The sequence below is a fragment of the Podarcis liolepis genome (genome assembly GCF_965112155.1).
Source record: "Podarcis liolepis genome assembly, chromosome: 6".
In the NCBI taxonomy this organism is placed as follows: domain Eukaryota; kingdom Metazoa; phylum Chordata; class Lepidosauria; order Squamata; family Lacertidae; genus Podarcis; species Podarcis liolepis.
Window position 1 is genome coordinate 23,588,044 of NC_139559.1, and position 8,955 is coordinate 23,596,998.

At 45.9% G+C, this 8,955-nt stretch overlaps 1 long non-coding RNA gene across 2 annotated transcripts; it reads left to right on the top strand.

Annotated features, from left to right (window-relative positions):
* Nucleotides 1–502: 502 nt before the first annotated feature.
* On the top strand, nt 503–6,168 carry LOC310709152. 2 transcript variants are annotated; one of them, XR_014527362.1, is made up of 3 exons: nt 503–856; nt 3,949–4,065; nt 5,741–6,168. It is a non-coding gene; the product is annotated as an uncharacterized lncRNA (long non-coding RNA). The 2 variants fall into 2 exon arrangements; XR_014527363.1 differs by lacking the exon at nt 503–856 and adding an exon at nt 2,378–2,531.
* The last annotated feature ends 2,787 nt before the right edge of the window (nt 6,169–8,955 follow it).

Sequence of the window (8,955 nt, forward strand, 5' to 3'; positions counted from 1 at the left end):
CGAGCGTGGATTTCACACTCTTTATTCAGTTCATAGTGGTGAGGAGGAATGGAAGTTCCCCCAGAATGTCTGCTTTATATACAATGGGTATTGTATACATTTATACACAATGGGCTGCACGTGATTGGCTAATTCCGGGATTCTCCTGTAGGCCAATCAGGTTGTGGATTCACTTTCACCTGGAGCTGGATTGGTTGGCTCTTGCGGACCAATCAGACTGCTGTATTGTTCTAGGACCAATCAGACTGCTGCATTTTGGATCCTACTGTTCTAGGACCAATCAGACTGCTGCATTTTGGATCCTATTCAACTCAGTACATAACAACCTTCTTTCAGGGCATACAGGTCTTCCAACAGCCCCGGGGAAGTTGTGGGAGAGGCTGCCCCAAACTCTCTATCGAGCCGCTGATGGTCCTGTCAGGGCCTAATGGCTTGAGTGCTCCCTTTATGCACACTTTAACCTCCGCGCGTGCATTTTTGTACACATCTCTTGGCTGGGTAACCGCTCTGCAAAATTCAGAGAAGTGCAAATTGCCCATTTCCATCTTCACATTTATTTATATTTTGGAACCTTGCAAATGAAGTAAGTTCGCCTTTAAATGCAAACGGAATCCAATTTCTACCCTGCTTCAGCTTGAGCTCAGTTATAACGGCTTTTTCACTCCATCACCACACTGAGCAGCGGCACTAAATATGCCTTCAGAGTAAACACTGGCCGGCAGGCGTTGCCAGCTCTGCTCGCCAGCAGCCTCTCTTTAGCCTCATTCACAACAGAGATTTCGCCGGCACTCTGATGGCGCCTTGGTTCCATTGCATACCTGTCTGCTAAGGCGGCAATGGGCAACTCACTTGCCAGGTCAGTCACTGGGCTGGTCGAAAAGAGGTTTGGGCAGATGATCCCTTTCCACAATCTGACTGTGTGTTCATCTCCATGCCTGGCATTCAATGGCCACTGTTTTGCTACGAACACACCGCCCTCTAGCAACGGATTCAAGCAACCCCAGGGACACAGTTGAGGTCCAATTTATCCCAGTGGTTTTCTATTAACTGCCAGCTCTGGAATGTGGAATGCCACGGGGACGGGACGTAAAACAGAGGCTACATCCTCTGTCACGCCATAAGCTCTTATGATAGTCACCTTAAATGGCCAGCATCAGTCAGCAACGACAGAAACCATCTGGAATCGAAGGCTGAACCTGAGGAATCCCAGCCTGTACAGGAGTCCCCGCCTCCAGAACCAGCTGAGCCGGGGCTGGGGCTTGAGCCTGAAGGGTCCTCACCTGTGCTGGATCCTCAGGTGCAGGCACCAGCTGAATCTGCTCTGGCTCCTGAGGTGATGGAGGACCCATTGCCTGCAGGTGCTCCACTCTCAGCCCCGTCAGGGGAAGCTGAGGTTGCCTCTGGGTCCAGTAACCCTCCCGCCTCTCCTAAGCTGCAGAGGCTCAGGGCAGAGAGGCAGAGGGAACTAAGTTCCCACAGGAGGAGTGCTCGCCTCCAGACCAGGAGAGGTGAGTCACCTGTGGACCGGGGCTGCCCTATGCCTCGGGGCAGATAAAAGCCAGCCAGCCCCAGTCCCAGGTTGCAGGAGCAACATTGTTGGTAGCTTGTCCCTGCCTGTGCTTCTGCCAGAGTTCCTGACCTCACCCGACACCCTGCCTTGGACCCCGCTTCAGCTTTGACGGACAGCCTCCATACCACACCCTTGACCTTGGACTGGACTTGGACCTTGCCGCACAGTTAACCCTTGGGACCAGCACACCATCTTAGCATGAGATCTCTGTGCACAATATGGGCAAAGGGAGGGTCAACTTAACTTTCTAGAGCTGCTAGAGAAATGTTTGGTCAATGGATGAGCAGCCAATGAAATGGCTTTCTTGCCTCGGAAAGATGCTGCGAACCTGCTCAGTTGGCAAAGCGTGAGACTCTTAATCTCAGGGTCATAGGTTTGGACTAGATGACCCCTTCCAACTCTACAATTCTATGATTCTGCTAATTCTAATTCCCCTCAGAAAGCGTGAGGGGTGTGTGGGAACCCACTAGCAGTGCTCCAGCACCGATACCCCTGTTGGGCAAGTCCTTCACAGACTGTGTGTTCTGCATTAAAAAGAAAGAGCCTGAAGTGTATATAGCAACATACACATGAAACCCTTTGGTATATAAATGTATTGGATAAATATAATATCTATTTTTGAGACCCAGATGTTGTGGAAAGTAGGTTGTAATTTAGAAAAATAAAATAAACAAATGTTACATTTAAAAATCGGCTTGCCTCTCCCTTCCTTCTGTTGCTTTACTGTTTTGGATGCTCCCCCTCCTCCTGCCTTCATTCTCCCTCTGGAGACCACACCCACCCAATATCCATGTAATTAGCACAACCCTGTCATACAGATGTATGTACAGAGACATATATAGTCCCTGCTCACGTGTGTCACACCCAGAGCCCTCTGTAAACTGTACCGAAGCCAAACGTTTAGATGCTTCAGAGAAACCCTTTCAGTAGATGCGTCATTGAGGTGGATGTACACAAAGAGGCGAAATCTCTGAAACACCCACATTTATAAGTAGCAGTGGCCAAGTTAAATACAGTTAGATCTAGCTGAGTCTTCCTTCTTGGCTCAGAAACGATTATACCTCGCAGCGCTTGGGGAGTAAATAATTAGCCCTAATTTGGCTATATTTAACCACACAAACCGCAAACCTGTCTCTAATGTGGCTGCCTTGATATCTGATATAGTTTGAATGGGAACATTTTGTACGAGGCACTGCTCAGAAAGTAGCTTCTCCGGTTTTCAGGTGTTATGTCACACAAGACCTCTCCGTTAGTCTATTTTGACAGATTTCGGTGGTCTTAAAATGGGGTGGTCTTTATGCATCCATGAGGGGAATGGGAAAGGACTCCATCATTTGATTCTTAATTTTTGTATACTATTGCGATCACACCATTTCTATAATAAATAAATTAAGTGAAATGAATCAAGAAGCAGAGCAGTGGGGTTACTAGGGCTGCAGAAAGGAAGCAATTAATTAAAAGGATTACTGTATATAGGAAATACCTGGAAATGGCGAATTAAAGGGACAGTAGCTATGACCAATTGCTGAACTGAACTTACTGCAGAGTAAGCATATTCAGTGGTCTTTTTTTTCTTTTTTCCTTTTTTTGGATTATAAAAAAGTGAAGTGCTGGTACTCTTGTATTGATAAAAGTACTGTGGGTGCCAGCACAAAATGGCCGCTGTGGGCAGCAAAAAAATAGGTGAGTACAAAAAAGAGTCTTGAGTATATTGGGGCCTTTCGTGTGCAGGCAGGCATTTTAGGGATCATTATGAGGCCCCCTCATGGTAAATGGAGGGCTCGTCCACACCAGAGTGGAGGAATCAGGATACAAATTACTTGCTCCAGTTTGTTGTGGTGGGTTGGCCAATTGTCACTTTCTTTCACTCCCCTTTCCACACATATTACTTCCTCAGTGCTTTAGTTTCTGCACTGGTCTTGCTCATAACTATTTCCTGAATAAAGAAATGTAGATGTGTTTATATTCACCACCACCACCACTTTTGGATCCCTCTGATTTGCACAAAACCAGAAAACCACAGTCAAACCACACTGAAAATTTCTACACCAGATACCCCCAAAAGTGTGTGTGCTGAGAATTTACAATTGCTTTAATCATTTATAATTGCCTCACAGCTGTCTGTACACATGCCCTATCTGTATCTAATCGTCATAATATAATCAACAAATCAGAAGGGAAGGATAAACACAAAAGGGTACAAACCTACTGGTACAAACAGGAAAGAATGAAGTTGCTCCTCGTATACAAATTCAAATACATGCAGGTGTGGTCTACTCTGGTCTAATTCTAATGGGCAAAAGATGGGTTAAATCATGCTAAAATGTGGGCAAGCCCGAAGGTCCTTGTGGAATCATTGCTTTAATTCTGTTTTCCAGTTGACTGCAGAAGAGCAATGCATCAGCGTCACTAAAGAGCCCTAACTGTGAACCACTTATGAATTCCGTCAAGTGATATTCAGAGAGGCATACTTCCTCCAACAGAGGAAGCACAACGTAGACATCCTATCCAGGAGCCATTAATCCTCCTTATCCTCTTCAGACTGTGACTGAACGCAGACTCAATTCATGACTTCAGCACCAGCCAACCTTTCCCCCTCCATTTTCTTTACCGTATAGCCCAATGAAGAGTTCTGGAGAGCTCTAAAGCTTGAACATCACTTAGTAACATGTTGGTTGGCCTAATAAATGTATCCCACCAATGTGGATTTTGGAATGTTTATTAATGGCAAGAAGACCTGCTTTCAAATAAGCTATAACCAACACAGAGAAAGATTATTGAGTAGCAGTGAAGGGAATGATTTCACGCCTCCTGGAAGTTATTGTGCCAAGTCCTCTACTTAAAAAAAAAAAGTTTCCTATTTGCATTTGGCTGGAAAGGAGAAGAATACCACTGATATGCAGATTTTCCAGCCAAGGAAAAATAGCTGAAAGAAGTGCTAACTTTTTTACTTACAGTGGTGCCTCGCAAGACGAAATTAATTCGTTCCGCAAGTTTTTTCTTCTTGCGAGTTTTTCGTCTTGCGAAGCACGGTTTCCCATAGGAATGCATTGAAAATCAATTAATGCGTTCCTAGGGAAACCGCCTTCAGACCAGGTCCGGGGACAGTCTGTCCCCCGACCTCTTCTGAAGGCTGGGGGGGGGACAAGGGCTTTTCTTCCCACCCCCAGCCTTCAGAAGGCTGTTCTGAAGGCTGGCGCTGGGAAGAAAAGCCCTTCTTCCCACCTCCCGCCCCGCAAGCACCGGGGACAGGAGGGCTATGCTGGCGGTCCTCTTCTGAAGGCCGGCTGTGGGCGAAAGTCTTTGCTCCCGACCGCCAGCATTTCCCTATGGGCTTTCGTCTTGCGATGCAAGCCCATAGGGAAATTCGTCTTGTGAAGCGCCTCCAAAACAGAAAACCCTTTCGTCTTGCGGGTTTTCCGTCTTGCGAGGCATTCGTCTTGCGGGGTACCACTGTACTTAAAAAAGGGGTTTTTTACTGGAGATTTTATTTCCGCAAGCACTCGCACCAAAATAATAAATCCCAAGAGCAGAAGAAGGGAGAAGCCTTTGGTTAATGTGTTGTCTTTTTGTCCTGGCTTAGGTAGGAATGGGAGCCAAACAGAGACCAAGCCAGAATCTCACTTCAAGGGCTAATTAAGTTTCCAAGGAGCATTGCACCATCCTTCAGGTAGAAGAAGAAGAGTTTGGATTTGATATCCCGCTTTATCACTACCTGAAGGAGTCTCAAAGCGGCTAACATTCTCCTTTCCCTTCCTCCCCCACAACAAACACTCTGTGAGGTGAGTGAGGCTGAGAGACTTCAAAGAAGTGTGACTAGCCCAAGGTCACCCAGCAGCTGCATGTGGAGGAGCGGGGATGCGAACCCGGTTCACCAGATTACGAGTCCACTGCTCTTAACCACTACACCACACTGGTAGGCGCAGAAGCAGGCTCCCTATGACTCTAAAGCCACTTTCATGGAAATAAAAGCCAGGTGGTCACAAGGGCTACCTGTCTGAGCTCTGCATTAGGTAGAAAGGGTAGGGCAAGGGAGATATCATTTGGCTGCCTTGTTTCTACTTCCAGAGATTTCTCCCTGATTTGTCTAGCCAAATCAGCGGTGGTTACATAACTTTATGACCACTGCTCCTTAGTAATTGTTGTTATACAATTCCATTCACCATATAGATGGGTTTATGAAGCATTTCTGTATCCTTCTGCTGTGCTGAAGAAGAATTCCACGAAACAGTGGGTATATCTGGAATCACTGTTCACTACGTCTGTTTGCGGACCACTTTGGCAGCGTTGGACGCCATAAAACAAAGCTTTACGGCTTGTTTTCATCAGATAAGAATCTTACCCATTGCTTCTCAGAGACTTGCATAGCTCACAAAGACTTTCAGAGACCTATAAGACTTATGTTTATTTGGGTCTATGGTTTCAAGAGAATCCATCAAGAGTGCATATTTTGTGACTTTCAGAGATTTGGAAGATTTCTGTTTATTTGGTTTTGCAGAGAGTGTATATTTCATATTGTTCAGTGTTCTGCATAGATTATATAAAGAGTTTATATTGACATCGCATTGTTGTACTTGGTCATCGTGTTGCCTTTGGATATTACTGGCTGCAGGAGTTGCTAGAAGGAAATGTACATCCATCCGTCTTAGGGACTCCACTCTGGATTTGTGTGGGGTTTGCTCCTTAGCCTTTTCTTCTCACAAAGATGCACCCACAAGGCAGTGGGTACCGATTTTTCCTTTGGGTTCACTCCCCAAGCCTTTCTCACAGATGAGTATAGCCACAAGGCACCAGAGGTTTGGGATCAGAGTTTCCCTTCTCCTAGATGGGCTACCTTTCCAGGTTGATGAGCCCCTTGTTTCCCTCTGCAGCACATGCAGAAACCAGTTTCTTTACCATTGGACTCACTCAGTCCACCAGAATAGAGGAAGTCCTTAACTCACCAAGGGCTTGAAACCCATCGGCTACCCTCAGCTGGTTTAGCCCGCCAGTCAAAGGCATTTCTCAGGGTGTGGCCGTCTGTCGCATGCTGGCAGCTTCTAGGAGCTGCAGGTGAGTTACTAAGTGCAGGGTGGAGGCCGAAATGGACAAACTATCCCAGAAGGAGCACAGCAGGTCCCCCGTCAGGGGTACTACCCTTCCCCTAACACACACCCCACACACACTGTGTGTGTGTGTGTGTGTGTGTGTGTGTGTGTGTGTAAATACAAAATAACCTCCAATCAACTCTACCATCTAGCTATCTCATATACACATTTTAAAAAGATTACTAATGTATGAATTACTTCCAAAATGATAAAATTATTCAAAATATAAAAGTAAGCTATTATCAGAAATTTATAAGATACAGTGGAACCTCGGTTGTTGAACATAATCCATTCCGGAAGGTCATTCGACTTCTGAAACATTCGACAACTAAGGCACAATTCGGTCGGCAAAATCCATTGAAAAAAAATGGAGAAACGCGCCTCGGAAGCCGTTCGACCTTTGAGGCGTGTTCGAAAACAGAAACATTCACTTCCGGGTTGTCGGCGTTCAGAAGCCGAAACATTCAACTTCCGAAGCATTTGACAACAGAGGTTCCACTGTATAACAAAGACTAATCTGTATAAAACTATGCCCCTCAGAGGTCAGTACTGCATCCCTCTGACGTCTGTGCCCTAGGCGGCTGCCTAGCTGACCAAATGATGCTTTTATATTTGTTGGAAGCTGCCTGAGTGGGCTGAGACAACCCAGTCAGACAGGCAGTATATTATTATTATTATTATTATTATTATTATTATTATTATTATTATTATTGCTGCTGCTGCTGTTGCTCCTGTTACTACTAGTATACTGGCCCTGAGTGCAAAATGACAATAAAGAGCCACCCATCAGAGGACAGTGCTCTTCTCTTTGAGAGAGGTCAGCCTGTTCATAATTAATAGTTCCTGATGTCTTTGACAGCAGCTGAATGAACTAATGGTGCATGAGTTGTAATTTCCTCTTTTCTGTGCTCCCTGGGCACTGCATAGCACACAGAGAGCCCTTTGCAGAGATGGGCTGCCAGGAGCCACCTGCCTGAATGGTAAGAAGAATGCTGTGGCCTCTTCCACCTATAGGTTCAGATCAATGCGGTGAAGCAAAAAAGCGGAGGGGGGGGGAGCATTTCAGAAGCAGGAGAATTCTGAATGGCTCCCAAGCATGAAACCACCACACGTTGCGGGTGAAAGGAAAAGGTGTTCCATTATTAGCACATGGCTTGATTTAAAGCTTCACTCCCGCTTCCTTCCCTGAGATGCATTTTGGTTACTGCAGGCTAAAATTTCTGAAGATCCCGTGAGTACAAGGATATCCTGCAGGGCAAAGGACGAGGAGCGAGGAAAGGTTGGCAGGCAGCCTAGCAGTGTTTTCACGTCTAACGGAAGCATTACAGTCGTACCTCAGAAGTCGAACGCCTTGCATGCTGAACATTTTGGCTCCTGAATGCTGCAAACCCGCAAGTAAGTGTTCCGGTTTGCGAACGTTCTTTGGAACCCAAACGTCCGACGCAGCTTCCGCGGCTTCTGATTGGCTGCAGGAGCTTCCAGCAGCCAATCGGAAGCCAGGCCTTGGTTTCCAAATGTTCTGGACTTCCAGAACAGATTCCATTCGACTTCTCAGATACGACTGTATTGCGGGATATGTAATACATAAGGTACCTAACAATGACAGCATGCAAAACTTCTGGGATTCGCATAACTGTTTATATACAGAAATCTCACAGCTTCAAACAAAAAGCAGGAGATTCTTTTCCAACAGAGCGAAAACATCTCTTAGTTCCACAGTACAGAACTTCCTGGGTTCCACAGAACTCTATGGCAAGCAGCACTACGTAGATAGCCTTTCACAAAAACTGTTTTCAGTGGGAGCTGGCATCTGAAATACTGCACTTCGGAACTCCCTGCCTGTACTTTTTGGCACCTGCTAAAAATATTCTTGCTGAGACAAGCCTACGCAGAAGCTGAGGTAATTTTAATCTGTTTTGGTATTTAAACTTTTGTATGCTTTCATGTACAGTTGTTGATTTTTCTTATTATTGCAGGGGCGGGGGGAGAAATGCACTTAAGGTCATCTGTGGGATTACAGACACTCTGGGAGCATACAAAGAGATGTTTGACAAGCTCAAGAGACAACAGCAGCTGCTGTCCATGTTCCTCACAAAGAGACCAGCACACCCACCACCAGATGTGCCCGCAAAACTCACCTGGAACAAGTGCTTGCCCAGAACACTGTGCCCGTACCACCTAAGGGTGCTTCAAGATGGTGCATGTAGTAATACAGTGGTACCTTGGGTTAAGAACTTAATTCGTTCTGGAGGTCTGTTTTTAACCTGAAACTGATCTTAACCTGAGGTACCACTTTAG